The sequence below is a fragment of the Chlorocebus sabaeus genome, chromosome 17, assembly GCF_047675955.1.
Source record: "Chlorocebus sabaeus isolate Y175 chromosome 17, mChlSab1.0.hap1, whole genome shotgun sequence".
Taxonomy (NCBI): Eukaryota; Metazoa; Chordata; class Mammalia; order Primates; family Cercopithecidae; genus Chlorocebus; species Chlorocebus sabaeus.
In genome coordinates, this window is record NC_132920.1 from 23090531 (window position 1) to 23104980 (window position 14450).

General features: G+C 36.3%; 1 pseudogene; it reads right to left on the reverse strand.

Annotated features, from left to right (window-relative positions):
• Nucleotides 1-1450: 1450 nt before the first annotated feature.
• LOC119626921 (U6 spliceosomal RNA) lies at nt 1451-1544 on the reverse strand (annotated as a pseudogene).
• Between the last annotated feature and the right edge of the window lie 12906 nt (nt 1545-14450).

Sequence of the window (14450 nt, forward strand, 5' to 3'; positions counted from 1 at the left end):
CGTTGATCTGTCTAATATTGACAGTGGGGTGGTAAAGTCTCTTACTATTATTGTGTTGGAGTCTAAGTCTCTTTGTAGGTCTCTAAGAACTTGCTTTATGAATCTGGGTGCTCCTGTATTGAATGCATATATATTTAGGATAATTAGCTCTTCTTGTTGAATTGATCCCTTTACCATTATGTAATGCCCTTCTCTATCTCTTTTGATCTTTGTTGGCTTAAAGTCTGTTTTATCAGAGACTAGGATTGCAGCCCCTGACTTTTTTGCTTTCCATTTGCTTGGTAGATCTTCCTCCATCCCTTTATTTTGAGTCTATATGTGTCTTTGCACGTTAGATGGAACCAAGTTGGAAAACACTTTTAAGTATATCAACCAGGAGAACTTCCCCAACCTAGCAAGGCAGGCCAATATTCAATTCAAGAATTGAATAAATTCATTCTCCTGAATACAGCACACCGATGGGTCTTGACTCTTTATCCAATTTGCCAGTCTGTGTCTTTTAATTGGGGCACTAACCTGTGTACATTTAAGGTTAATATTGTTATGTGTGAATTTGATCCTGTCATTATGATGCTAGCTGATTATCTTGCCTATTAGTTGATGCAGTTTCTTCATAGTGTCGATGGTCTTCACAACTTGGCATGTTTTTGCAGTGGCTGCTACTACTTGTTCCTTTCCATGTTCAGTGCTCCCTTCAGGAGCTCTTGTAAGGCAGGCCTGGTGGTGACAAAATCTCTCAGCATTTGCTTGTCCGTAAATAATTTTATTTCTCTTTCACTTATGAAGCATGGTTTGGCTGGATATGACATTCTGGGTTGAAAATTCTTTTCTTTAAGAATGTTGAACATTGCCCCCCACTCTCTTCTTGCTTGTAGGGTTTCTGCTAAGAAACCCACTGTTAGTCTGAGGGGCTTCCCTTTGTGGGTAACCAAACCTTTCTCTCTGGCTGCCCTTAACATTTTTTCCTTCATTTCAACCTTGGTGAATCTGACGATTATGTGTCTTGGGGTTGCTCTTCTCGAGGAATATGGTGTTCTCTGTATTTCTTGAATTGAATGTCAGCCTGCCTTGCTAGGTTGGGGAAGTCCTCCTGGATAATATACTTAAGAGTGTTTTCCAACCTGGTTCCATTCTCCTTGTCACTTTCAGGTACACCAATCAAACATAGATTTGAACTTTTTACATAGTCCTATATTTCTTGGAGGCTTTGTTCATTTCTTTTCACTTTTTTTTTCTCTAATCTTGTCTTCTTGCTTTATTTCATTAATTTGATCTTATTCACTGATATCCTTTCCTCCACTTGATCAAATCGGCTACTGAAGCTTGTGTATGCTTCACAAAGTTCTCGTGCTATGTTTTTCAGCTTCATCAGGTCATTTATGTTCTTCCCTACACTGGTTATTCCAGTTAACAATTTGTCTAACCTTTTCTCAAGATTTTTAGGTTCCTTAAAAATATGGGACGCTTCACAAATTTGCACAGGAGCCATGCTAATCTTCTCTGTATCATTCAAATTTTAGTGTATGTGCTGCTAAAGTGAGCACAAAGCCTAGTATTTTTTATTCTCAGTATAATGCTTGTCCACTGCACTAGCAGTATGACTACATGTATTGATGAAAAATACATAGTAGATCTAGAAGTACTCTCTACTGGAGGTACTCACAGCTTTGTGAAAAGCTGTGTCTAACATAGGTATTGAAAATCAATTCAGGCCAAGCACTATTGCTGATGACTGTAGTCCCAGCACTCTAGGAGGCTGAGGCTGGCAGATTGCTTAACCTCTAGGAGGCTGAGGCTGGCAGATGGCTTAAACCCAAGAGTTTGAGACCAACCTGGTCAGCATGGTGAAATCCTGTCTCTACAAAAAATACAAAAAAAAAAAAAAAAAAAAAAAAAAGTAAGGCATTGTGGCATGTGCCTGTAGTCCCAGCTACTAGGGAGTCTGAGGTGGGAGGATCACTTGAGTCCAAGGAGGTTGAGGCTGCAGTGAGCTGAAATCATGCCACTGCTCTCCAGCCTAGGCACAAGAGTGAGACCCAGTCTCAAAAAAATAAAAGAAAATAAATTCAAACATGTATGACTCATTTACTCCCAATCTGCAGCAGTAGGTGGATTATGTAACACAAACTAACAGTCGCAAAAATTTGCCTTTGATGACTTTACTGGATTTTTACCCTATGTCAAATCAATCCTCTTTTTTGGTTTAAATGGGCTCCTAGAATCTTTTGCCTGCTTGTCTCCTCAGAATACATTTGTTTTGCCTGCATTCTTGTCATAATCTATAGAATTTAAATGGGACCTTTGTTCCCACTTCAGCAAGTCGCCTGTGAGGCATCTAGCATATAACCTCCTGCTAGGTGCTGCCAGCCCAGTATTGAACGAGACAGAAATTGTCTTTGCCTCTGTGCTGCTTACACTCTAGCTTACCAGGAAAATGAGAAGACCCTGCTGTGTCAGCTCTGGGGCACCATCTCCAGTGATTAGGGTTAAGTAGGTCTATTTTGGCCCAGGAATCGAAATTTTAACAGGCTTCCCAGGTGTTTTTTATGCAAGTTGTCCGAAGACCATGCTTAAAGAAGCACATGTCCTACTACCTACTCAGACAGCTTTGGGAATATGTCTTAAAAATCAAAGCATTTGTCTCAGTCTGCCCAAACAAAAATACTTTAAACGATAGAAATCTACTTTCTCACAGTTCTGGCAGCTGTAAGTCCGAGATCAAGGTGTCAGCAGGATTGCCTTCTGATGAGGCTCTCTTTTTGGTTGGTAGACGGCTGCATTCTCTCTGTGTTCTCACATGGCCGAGAGAATGAGAGAAAGCCGACTAGAGTCTCTTCTTCTAAGGGCACCAATCCCATCGGACCTGGGCTTCATTCACCCTCATGACTTCATGAAACCATGATTATCCCCCAAAGGCCCCACTTCCAAAAAGCATCATCACACCAGGGCTAGGGCTGCAGCATATGAATTTTGGGGGACACAAATCTGTCCATAGCAGCATCTTCAACAAGCCCACTCATTGTCCCTATGACCCTCATTGTTATAGAGCTTGGGGAATCCTGGACTACTGCCACTCCAAATAGTCATGACAGAATTACAATCTACAGGCAGCTTAAGCCTGCTCCCTAAGATTTCTGATGTATTTCTTAAATGAAATAATGGCTAATTTAAAAATATAAAAATAATAGTTTCAAATTATGTAGCTTAAAGGTAGCTATTAGATGATGTTACTGTGAACATACAAATATCCCCATCCTCAATTGTGATGTCTTTATTGGAGAATTCTAAACAATAAACTTTCTTAAGGGATAGGTGTTTTGTGAGTTCAAGCAATATCTTACATTGCATCGATGCACCTAACATCTCCACAAATTGTTACGTAAATTCAACCATTCTGAATCAGTGTCAAGAAGTAAATACAATCACAGTAAAAGGGGTGCTACCTTGCTGTTCTACATCCCTCACCAAGGCCTTTTCCTTTCCTGAGAACAGCAGTTAAATCCTCTGCCCAGCATTTAATCTTTACAGGTTGTGTGGAACATCACAAAAAAGGAAAAACACATTACAATCATTTAGGAGTAAGAGCAGAGTGCTGTCAGTATTTCTGGATACCACACATTTCAGATTCTCTTGTATAATTGCCTTGGATCTTGGGGGGGAAAATCTTTCTTATAAGTGAAAACAGACAAATATTTTGGCATCTTTATATTGAGACATCATATATCATAATGCAAGAGTGTGCAATAATGATTACCTTATTGGTCTCCAAGTTTTCTCTGGTTCAAGATCTCGGTTCACACTGACCCCCTGGCCCCTCACTCTGACTTTTTACCCTGTGTCTTTATCCTAATCATATTTTAAGTCAGTGCCACCCATTTGTTTCTACTGTCTTATTCAAAGTTTTCACAATTTGGTGGTTGCTTTTTGGTTGGTTATTAATATATGGTCTGCCTTTCCCTTTTCAACTGCGAGCTTGTACTTCTGGCACACAGCAGGTGCTCAAGATACGCTTTGTTGAATGCAGGAATCCTCTGCACTGAGAGACAGCTGTGACAGATATAATATATAGGGCATAGGTTAAGAGATTTGTGTGCATTTTTGCTCAATTGTGTGTGTGTTTCCCCCTCAGAAATAGAATATGAAAAGATATTATTCCTTTCCATTAAGAACACCTGACAGGAGGTCACACTTCAATATAGTTGATATATCATGTTTAGAAAAATGCACTTGTTTTTAAATGAGATTTTCATTCTTATACACTTCCTAGTGCTTACGAAGGAGAGAGAAACTAATGGACTTGATCTTGCTGGGAGTGTTTTTTATTTTCTATATTTCTCTTCTTGCTAAATAAAAGGGAAAGGTGTGGGTAATTACAGGCTATTGCAATATAATATTCCTGGTAGCCACCATATGAAACAATCATAAGCATTTTTCATTCCTTTCAATCCAACTAATAGCAGGCAAGTTCACTGCAAGCCAAGTCCTTTAATGCCCATAGAAAATATTTCAAAACTTACTGGTTCAAAATTAAGCTTAATTATTTCTCCCTATTTGCCATATGAGAATTATATAATTTCATCTCAAAAAAGAAAATGAAAGAGAAAGTCAAACAGAACTGGTCCCAGATGATATTATAGGTCTTTACAAATAAGCACACAATGACTTGAGGACAGGCAATTACTTTTGGGAAGCAAACAGAAAGAAATGTCAATGCTCCTTACAATTGAGGTGAACATACCCCTGTTTGTCTACCTTCATACGATTACTAAAAGTGCTCCTCTCATCCTCAAACTTGTTCTGCTTTAGACAAACTATATAATCACCTTATTTATGATTTAAGAACACCTGAAGCTTAACAATTTTAGAAATTTCAAAAAGTATCTAAATAGCAAAATATATCTCCTAGTGTTGGTTTTGTCATTTTTAAATATATTTAGAAAAAATAATTGTCCTAGAATTCAGAGAAACCACCTCAATTCTTTCCCCCCACATTTAACAGGAGTGGCATATTCTATATTATAATAATGCATTCTATGGTAATCATAAAGAAAAATTTACAAAACTGGTTTAAACTATATAGCATTACAAACATACCAATAATGGCATATTTCAAGAAAATTAAATAGAAAAGCAAATGCAAAACTATCATCAATCTTAAATTTAATGTCCGCCTCAAAAGATAATTTGTTCTCAAAGCAGTGGGGAGATGTATTTTTTCTTTTAGTTCTCTATACTTTGAGTATCTCATATCCTTACCAAAGACATTAGTCCAAAATAAAGTCTTTTGAAAGAATGCCTGCTGAGTTTCAAACCAAGTACTGGCTTCCATCTATTAGGGATAGCTTTAGAATAAGTCTCTGGAAAATAAGTGTCTCCTTGTGTGAGAGTATTTGAATAGAAGCAAAATAAATGCTCTGTCTCTGAAACATTTCAATATTTTTCAGAGGAAACCCATTTCATGTCTATAATATCTCAGTGCAAATTTTACATAAAACACTATAGGAAAGTCTCTTATTTCTAGCCATTTTTTGAACTCTAAATTTGAAGAAGAAAATGTTAAAATCACAAAAAGTCATAAATAATGTGTGTGCATGCCATTTTATCAATACAATGAAGTTTTTTGTGTCTTTAATGTATGGATAATTTTTAAAGCTTATCTTCATTTTTTCTTTTTTTTTTTTTTTTTTTGGTTTATTACTTGAGAAAACAGAGGTATCAGCTATTTAAAACTGCTTTGAAAATGTGAACCTAGTCAGACACTGCGCACTGAAACAGTGATGAGTCACAGAATAACTATGAAAAACACTGAATTTCTTCTCAGGGGACCTGGGTTCTGGTCTACATTCTACCATAAACTAAATTTGTAGTCCTGTGTCATTCATTTTATATTTCTAAATACAAATTTCCTGATACACAGAAAGAAGCTACATATATTTCCCCTGCCTGTTTCACAGAGTTAACAGGATCAAATAAGAAAACATATGCATGTTATTATTCTCATTCTATTCCATATAAGGTGGACCTGAATAGTATCTTAATTGAGGAAATAAATGACTGTGAAATGCATGAGATTCAGAATCTGATTGGGCTTCCAAGGTTCTTGGCTTGCCAGGTATCTTACCTTTGCAAGTTATTTAACTTTATTAATTCTTTGTTAATGTGCAAAATGGGGATAATAACTTTATTAAATTTCTCATGCTTATGAGGTAATACAAAATGTCTCACAGGTAAATATTAGCTTTGGGACTTCAGAGCATGACTGCTGCGATGATGATTTCTTGCAATATTAAATAAGTGGTGAAACCACCAGTGCTTCTAGAAACCAGAAATATGTCTACACATATATGGGAGACTCAACAAAATGGACGGAAAAGTGAATCCAATTTTTTAAATTATTATGAAAAAAAAAACCAGTGATACATTTTAGAGATTCTATGTGTTAGTAGGTTGAATTACTTATTTGTTCATTTAATTCCACTGTATCTTATTAAAACCTATATCCTACTATACTAAAAATTGGTTTGTAATGTTTAAATAGCATAGTCAACAAATAGAAAACTTGATTAAAATACAGTCATCAAAATGAAGAAAGGAGAGTATTAATGGTTATAGAAATTCACTGACTAAATTGAAGGAGATGGGAAGAGGCCTAGGATATGACCTGCAGAGACTTAGTGTGATGCAGGAGAAAAATCATGTAGCAGGTGGATTTCTAGAAGATATACTCAAAAGTTAGCATTGTGGTACAGATTGATAACCATAGTTGAGAACTCCAATAAAATTCCACCACATTGATCAGGTTGAGCCTGTTCCTTGGAACCCAGAGGCTTCGTGACATTGTTTATAGGCAAGAAGCGATTTCAGATTTTCACATATTTCAGGATAAGATTAATTGTGGCAGAATTAAAGAATGGAGGGACAAATACAAACCCTTGTTGCTCCATCGAATTTTTTCTGAAAACATAATCTTTGTTTTGTAGCTTCTTTTTGCTTGTGTTTTTAAATTTTGTTCCAGCTCTTTGTTAAACAAAATTTGAAAGGTTTTTTGTATCATGTGTTAAACACTGGATCTTTGGGAATGCAGAAGAAAAGGATATTATAATTAAAGGAGTATTTTACCTCTCTGGATTAAGAATTGTTCTAAGTGTATTCTCAAATTTCAAGTTTATTAGTTGGCATTGGCACTTTCTGATTAAGGTTTTCTCACTATTTTGCCTTCTTGAATATTAGCTATTATTGATACATCCTCTAAGACGGTCATACAAATGAGAGGATACCTAACCTGACAGAGTAAAACAAATAATTGAAGGAAAAAAAAAACAACGTATCCTCAAGTGTAAAATCTTATAAATTGTGAAAAGATGACTAGTAATCAAAGTGTCTGACTTACTCTTTATGCAAATATTATTGAAAATCCTGCATATGCAAACAAAAATTCTTTATGATAGAGATTAAAGACATACAGTGCAGTGATTAGTATTCTTTGTACACATTCAAACACAACAAGAATGATATGCAAGCAAAATGAATTACAATCAGGGATAACGCTCTGTTATTATCATATCACTCAAAAACAGTACCGAGGCAATATAGCATTCAGGGAAATATGGGAATGTTGTGAGGCATTAGTGAGAGACAGGAAGATTTCTAGGACTACGGTTTTATGTCATTTATGATTTAAAAATCTATAGGCAACAAACAAAATAAAACACAATGGAAATGATATACTAGCATAAGCATAATTATTTATGAAACAAAGATAGTTTTGCACATATTTTCAGGCCTTGGGCAAGATTGATCTTTTGAGGTCTTAGATCCTGAAGATGTATTGTAAACTGTTCATAAAATTTTTTATCACAAAATAATACTGTAACTGATTCTGTTCTTGTTATTTTAGGGGGGAGAAAACTCCCATGCCTAAATTAGATATTCAATTTGGAAGCTGTTGGGGAATCTACTGTTTCTTTAGGGCAATGATATTTTTTTAAAATGCTAGGCATGTCTGCTAAGGAGCATTTACCCAAAAGATTTCAGAGTCACAAATTATATCAGATGCTGTTTTAGTCCATTTTGCATTGCTATAAAGGAAATATCTGAGGCTGGGTAATTTATGAAGAAAATAGCTTTATTTGGCTCACAGTTCTGCAGGCTATACAAGGTGCATGCACCAGCATTTGGTTCTGGTGAGGTCTTCAGGAAGCTTCCAATCATGGCAGAAGGGGAAATTAAGCAGACATCACATGGCAATAGAGAAAGGAAGGAAGAGAGAGCAGAAAGTGCCATGCTTTTTAAAATAACCAGCTTTTACATGAACTAACAGAGCAAGAACTCAGTCATTACCCAGAGGACAGTACCAAGGCATTCATAAGGAGCCGCTCCCATGACTCAAATACCTCCCACTATGCTCCGCCTCCAACAGTGGGGATCAAATTTCAATATGAGATTTGGAGAGGACAAATATCCAAACTATACCACATGCCAAGGTTAAAATAAAACATGGTCATATACAATTTCCTTTTGAAGATTGAACCATAATAGCAATTAAGGTAAAAATAATCTGCAATTACGAATTAATAAAGCATTTTATTCTTAAGGGATTTAGAATTTTACTTAGAAAGAATAAATATGGCATTTCTGAAATCTACTCCCTTAAAAATGGCATACTGTGAAAAGCAGACTGGTTTATTTCAAATCTATTGCCAGATCATTTAAAATCTCCAAGCCTCCCCATAACTAAAGCTTGAGTTATTGCACCTGCTTTTGAGCAACTGACAGATCTATGCTACCTGAACTAATCTCTACTTTATCTCTGACTTGGGATTTAGAAATGTTGAAAGTGCCACATGAAAAGGTGGGCATGCAATAAGAATTGTGCTCTTCATCCTTGAGCTTCTTCTAAAGTTGTCAGGAATAAATGCAGCATTCTAAACTACAAATTCATGAACTTAAAAGTTAGGCAAAAAAGACAGGAAGAAGTGAGATTGTAGAAGTTTGGTAAAGTAAAATAAATAGGTATGTAAACCAAGAGTGTCTTGCTGAGCACTCAAGAGTTTTAAATTCTGCATTGTCTCTGGAACAATTTTAAATTCAGGAACTACCCAATCTGGTCAACAAGATTGATTATTGTCCCAAGTATCTTCATATCCATTCAAAAAGTCAACATATTTTGTTTCTGAATACAATAGATAATTATTACTTAACTTCTCAGTTGCATTATGATGATGATGATGATAGTAACAACACAAATAGTTTTATTTTTATGAAATACCTTATTTGACCTTAACAATAACACTGAGAGAGACAATGACAGATTTTGTCATTAACCTCAGTTATCTAAGGAGAAAGCTTAGATTAATAATGCACTAAGGCTGCAGGCCAAGGCCACATGAGTGAGATAAGTGACTGGAACCTGGTTATTATAACTCTATAGCCTGTACTGTTTGGTGGACACTACACAGCCTATCTATTACTGCCTCACATTAAAGTAGACACTTCATCAGTTTTAAACTTTGTATACAAATAGAGAAATTGATGTGATGAAGGATATCAGCTAATATTTCCTCTACTATGTTTCAGTTTTAATCTATGTCAAAATTGAAGTGTGTTTATATTTAAAATACTCGAATTTTATATTTTTATTGATACATAATTGTATACATTTATGGGGTACATGTGATATTTTGATACATGAATACAATGTGTAATCATCAAATCAGGGTAACTGGGATATCCATCACCTCAAACATTTATCTTTGTGTGCGTTGGGAAAATTTCAAATCTTTTCTTCTAGCTATTTTCAAATACACTAACTATAGACATCCTATTCTGTCAAACACTAGAACTTATTTCTTCCATCTAACTGTATATTTGTACCCATTAATCAAACTCTTTTCATTCCACTTCACTTCCAGCCTCTGGTAATTATCATTCTACTCTCTACCTCCAATATATCAACCTTTTTTTTTTTTAAGCTCCCACAGAGGGGTGAGAACGTGGAATAATCGTCTTTCTGTGCCTGGCTTATTTCACTTAACATGATGATATCGAGCTCCATCCATGTTGCTACAAATGACAGAATTTCATTCTTTTCTATGGTTAAATAGTATTCCATTATATTTTTATGTACCACATTTATACATTCATCCATTGATGAACACTTAGGTTGATTCTGAATCGTGGCTATTGTGAATAGTGCTGCAATAAAAATGATGGTGAAGGTATCCCTTTGATATTCTGATTTCATTTCTGTTGGATAAATACCCAGTAGTGGGACTGTGGATCATATAGTATTAATAGTTCTATTTTTAGTTGTTTTTGTTAAGCAACTTCCATACTGTTTATTATACTGACTATACTAATGTACATTCCTACCAACAGTGTACAAGAGTTTCCCTTTCTCTGAATCTTTGCTAGCATTCGTTATGTTTTGTCTTTACAACAGTGGCCATTTTAATTGGGATGAGATATCTCATTGTGATTTTGATTTGCATTTCTCTGATGATTAGTGATGCTCAGCATTTTTTCATATACCTGTTTGCCATTTATATGTCTCCTTTTGCAAAATGTCTATTTGGATCTTCTGTCCCGTATTTAATGGGATTATTTGTTTTTGTTTTGCTATTGAATTTAGTTCCTTGTACATTCTGCAAATTAGTCCCTTGTCAAGTGAACAATTTGAAAATGTTTCTTCCTTTCTGTAAATTGTCTGTTTTGCTGTGTTGATTGTTTCCTTTCCTGTGCAAAATTTTTAAAAATTTAACAGGTAAGGTGATATGGTAAGGGTTAGTAGTTTATTTCATTCTTCACATATAAATATATAATTTTCCTACCACCATTTATTGAAGAGAGTGTTCTTTCACCAATGTACGTTCTTGGCACCTTTGTTGAAAATCAGTTGGCTGTAAACATGTGAATATTTTTCTGAGCTCTTGATTCTGTTCCATTGGCCTATGTGTCTGTTTCCATATCAATGTCATGTTGCTTTGGTTAGTATATCTTTGTAGTGTATTTTGAAGTGATGCTTCCTGCTTTGTTATTTTTGTTCAACATTGCATTGACTGTTAAGACTTTTTTGTGGTTTCATACAAATTTTAGTAACTATTTTCTATTTCTGTCAAGAATGACATTGGTTCTTTTTATTAATTTCATTTTACTGTGGCTTGAAAGTATGTAACTTTGATTTTTAAAAATTGATATAATTTTGATTTTTTAATTTTTTTGAGACTTATTATGTTGCCTAATACATGGTCTATCCTGGAGTATGTTCCATGTGCCAATGAGAAGAATGTATATTCTGAAGCTGTTGGATTAAAACATTCTGTAAATGTCTGCTAGGTCCATTTGCTGTAGAGTACAGTTTAAATTCAATATCTGTTAGTTGATTTTCTGTATAGATGATCTGTCCAATGCTGAGAGTGGGATGTTAAAGTCTCCAACTATTATTATATTGAGGTCTATCTCTCCCTTTAGATCTAAACATCTTTGTTTTATATGCCTGTGTACTCCTGTGTTGAAAACATATATAATTATAATTGCTATATCCTTTTGCTAAATTGATTTCTTTATCATTATAGAATTACTTTCTTTGTTTATTTTTACAGGTTTCAACTTAAAGTCTGTTTTATCTGATATAAGTATAGCTATTCCCTTTAACGATTGGTTTCCATTTGCATGTAACATCTTTTCACATCCCTTCATTTTCAGTCTATATGTGTCTTTACATATGAAATGAGTTCCTTTCAGTCAGACTATATATTTTAAGTGGGGAATTTAACCCATTTACATTCATGCTTATTACTGATACATAAAGACTTATTCCTGTTATTTTGTTAATTGTTTTCTGTTCTTTTTTTTTGTATACCCTTTGTTTCTTTCTTCTTCTCTTACTGTTTATCATGGTGGGCTTTGTGGTTTTATATAGTAGTAATATTTGAGTCATTTTTCTTTCTCATTTGTATATCTGCTCCGAGTGAGTTTTATACTTTTTTGTGTTTTCATGATAGTATATATCGTCTTTTCACTTGCAGATGTAGGACTTCATTGAGCCTTTTTTGTATGGCCGGTTAGTGATGATGAATTCTCTGTTTTTGCTTATATGAGAAAAACTATTTCTCCTTCATTTTTGATAGATAACTTTGTAGTTTATAGCATTCTTGGCTGGCAGGTTTTTTGTTTGTTTTTTTCCTTTTGAGCACTTTGCATATATCAACCTATTATTTCCTAGCCTGTATAGTTTCTGCTGATAAATTCATTGTTAGTCTGATGGGGATACCCTTGCATGTGACTTGATTCTTTTCTCTTGCTGTTTTTAAATTCTCTTTTTTTTTCTTTGGCTTTTGACAGTTTGTCTATTATGCCTTGGAGAAGACTTTTAAGTTGAATCTATTTGGGAATCCTTGAGCTTCCTATAACTAAATGTCTATATCTCTTGCAACTTTTAATACTTGAAAAGCTTTCAGGTATTATTTTGTTAAACAGCATTTCTATGCCTTTTCCCATCTCTTCTTTGTCTGAAACACGTACAATTCAAATATTTGGAATCGTGTGGTGTTTCATATATATTATAGGTTTTTTTCCTTCAGTTTAATCTATTTTATTATTGAATCTTTCAATTGTATGTTTTATTTCATTCATTGAATTGTTCAGTTCCAGGATTTCTGTTTCTTTCTTTTTATGATATATATCTTTGTTGAATTTCTCATTCAGATTATGAATATTTTTATGACTTCTTTGTATTATTTATCTATGTTCTCTTATATCTCACTAAGCTTCTTCAACATCATTATTTTGAATTCTTTTTCAGACATTTCATATATTTTGAAAAAATTAAAATCTGTTGCTCAATAATCATTGTTTTCACTTAGAGCTGCTAAGTTTCCTTGTTTTTTCATATTTCTTATATCTTTATGTTGATACATTTGTATCTGGTATCAGCCAACTTTATGGATTAGCTTTGTAGGGAAAGACTTATCCCTCTGATGTATCTAAAGTGTTGGTTGTATAGGGCATGTTGGTTTTGATTCTGGGCGGGCACAGTAGTACAGTCTCTGTGTGACATCTGTGGTTGTATTCAGCATCAATGGTGTCTTAATTTTTTCAGTGGCTTAGGCTATGGTTGTTAGTGAAGGCTGTGGTTAAGGCTTTGCTGGAGACAGGGACATCAGGTAGTCAGTCCTCGGGCCCCAGATGGCATACGTGGGCCCTGGTGGTAGCAGGTTTGGGCAGGCTAATCTTTGGACCTTCAAGTGGCTTGCTCAGGTGCTATTAAGTGGCATCTGTGAGCTGGGCAGGCAGACAGGTTCTTGGGGCCCTGGATGGTGAGCATGGGATTCAGCAATCATAGTTGTGGTAGTACGATAACATTCAGGGCTCCTAGGTGGCATGCATGGGCACTAATGGTGGCAGTGATGGGCTGAGTGCTTCAGCCCCTAGGTCCCCAGGTGGTGCATACAGCTTGAGTCAATCTCCAGGTCCCCCGATGATGCATGAAGGTAAAGTTTGGGGCAGGAGGGGTCGGTCAATCCCAGATGACAAGCAGCAGCTACTGTGCGTGGGGTACTCGATTTCCAAGCACTAGGTAGCCGCCAAGGGCAGGGTGAGCCTGTCCTCAGACCTCAGGATGATGCCCAGGAGTGCCAGTCACCAGGCCCCCTGAAGGCATATGCAGATATGCAGCAGCCCTGCTGCTGGGTGTGGGTAGTAAGGTTGCTGTCATCAGTCCAAGACAGGCAACTCTCAGGTTCTGGGGAGGTGTGCTTCCGCTCTCTATGTCCTGAGGCCAGCCTCCCTGGTGCACTGCACCATGCATTTCTTGGGTGCAAGACACTGCGTAGGCTAGAGTGCTGGAGACCTGGCTGCACTGCTGGGTCTAGTCGGCATTGTGATGCTGCAGGCCTCTGGGTGGACATGGAAGGAGGTCAGCAGAGTTCCAGACATGTGGAGATGCAGGTACAATTGGGTTCCAGGACAGAATGTAGTCTGGTGAGGGATAGGCTCTAAAAATGTCACTATAGTGCAGCTGCTTGGGTCTGGGGAGGTGTATGGAGCCCAGCACAAACACTCTCTGAAACAATGCCATTGTGTGGACTCCAGGCAGCTCCCTATACTAATCTCAGGATCTGCAAGAGTCAAGGGGCTTTCCCATGGCTAGGACTGCAAGAGTATGCAGAAGGAATGTGGACTGCTGGCCATCTCTTGCTTGCTTTTTCCCTGCACTAAGGAGTTTATCTTGGCTTTGAACCAAATCTGGCCAACCCAGCCTTTTCACTTGCCTCTCCTTTTGTGCCTCAGGAGTTTCCTGTCACTTCCCTGCTGAATTCCAATGTTCTCTCTTAGATGCTCTCTTCAACATGTGATTATCTACTTGCTGTTTTGGTTTTTCTTTGTGGAAGAGGCTAGTGCTGCGTGCCTCTAGTCAGCCATCTTGTAGGCCCCTTCCCAAGTATTTTATT